General features: G+C 31.3%; 1 non-coding gene across 1 annotated transcript; it reads right to left on the reverse strand.

Moving 5' to 3' along the window:
- Positions 1-1,437: 1,437 nt before the first annotated feature.
- On the reverse strand, positions 1,438-1,509 carry Trnaq-uug (transfer RNA glutamine (anticodon UUG)). Its single transcript has one exon. It is a non-coding gene; the product is annotated as a tRNA-Gln (tRNA).
- Positions 1,510-1,782: the final 273 nt, after the last annotated feature.

Consider the following 1,782-nt stretch of genomic DNA (forward strand, 5'->3'; position numbering starts at 1 on the left):
CGCCAAGAAACTTAATAGTTAGTATTTGGTGAGCTTGGGGGGGTAATATTGAACATGGGACGCATGCTAGAACATGAATAAACTATTATTTCGACTACCTACTGTCAAAAATTGATACAAATAAAAATCTATAACAAAAAAAGGTAATTTCGAGAAGAGTGGAGAATTAGTTTTACGTCTAGCAGAAATTATGGATGGAATTATGGTTTTACCAAAACGGCGAATATCATGATGAATTTCCAAAGCTTATATTGATAAATTAATTTTAGAAATCAAATAAAAAAAATTACCTTCTCTCTGCTACAATTAGCAAGAATATATCATTCCTTGGCAAATTGTTTTTGTTTAGCTCATCCTGGGCCTTTTCTGAAATATTTAACCACCTTGATGTATAAATATGTCAATATATTATCAAAACTAATACTTTACTTAGAAAGAGGCCCTCCAAATCACTTTTACTTCAAGCTTAAACTTAGTTGCCCATTCGAACCCAGTTTATTATGTATTTTCCAATGAAATTATCATCATTATCATCAAAAATAAATTATCGAGATTAAATGTTTAGAGAAATCTGCCGAAAAACCCGATTGCATTCGTGTATAAAGATAAGTGTATGTCAAAAAAATGTGAGAATCAATGGGGAAAGAATTGAAAGAGATGCCTTAATGGAAGACGAACAAAGTGAAAGAACTGTACGAATGTCAACTGTCTGCTCACGATAATCACATCTGGTGCTTAAACATTCGCGCGTTGTATGATGAGTTAAATATACACAAAAAATCTTCCAAAAGAAAGTACACCAGGATTTGTGCAAAGCGGAATGATGTGAGACACATATATTTATAAATAACAAAAGATATAAATGGGTTCCTGTTGGCTTAGAAATAACTGGACAGTTCTGTGTTAGTGTCCTGGAATGTATGAGGATACGCGTTTTCAATGTGTCAACATAATTGGGATCTTCTTCAATGACAACATTGATTGTACCAATTTTTTTTAATTTTAAAAATGAAATCACATTCAAGGAGGTAACTGTGATTTGGAAGATTCAGATTATGGTGCAGAATGCTTTGAAAAATAAGAGCACAACTTTCTCATTTATTGATAAACATCTGCAATTAATTGCCACACCTCGTACATATTGCAAAGGAGTGCTTTATATTTTGATGTTCAATATGAAATGCTTTTTGTCAATTAATATTCATTTCTAGTGCTTCTAAAAATAATATTTGTAATTTTCCTATCAAAATTCTTTTCCATTTCACGACTTCCAGTTTTCATGTCCATTATTTCAATTTATGATTGTTTATTCTTCGCAAATGTCAACTATAAATCCTCATAATATATAATGTTTTGCCAATGAATTTATGGATGATGATGAAAAAAAGAACAATTCCAACAGAACGGAACAAAATTAAAAATTTAAAGTTAAAATAAAGGTCCCACCGAGATTTGAACTCGGATCGCTGGATTCAAAGTCCAGAGTGCTAACCATTACACCATGGAACCGATATTAAAAAAATTTCAATTGATAACCATGATATGTAGTCAAAATAATTAAAAAAAGTTCAAACGAAATCCTAGAATGATGGTTGTAGACTTGTAGACACCCCAAATTCCTTTACAGGGTGAACAAGTAAAAATGTCAATGCACTCTCGGCGCGAGAGACTATAATCCATTTTTTACCGTCAGCAATCAGTAAATTAATTTATCTTGACAATTCTCATGATAATCGGCTTATAAAATCGAAAATATGATTCATAATAGTAGTTTTAATTTTG

This window comes from Diorhabda carinulata, chromosome 6 (genome assembly GCF_026250575.1).
Source record: "Diorhabda carinulata isolate Delta chromosome 6, icDioCari1.1, whole genome shotgun sequence".
In the NCBI taxonomy this organism is placed as follows: domain Eukaryota; kingdom Metazoa; phylum Arthropoda; class Insecta; order Coleoptera; family Chrysomelidae; genus Diorhabda; species Diorhabda carinulata.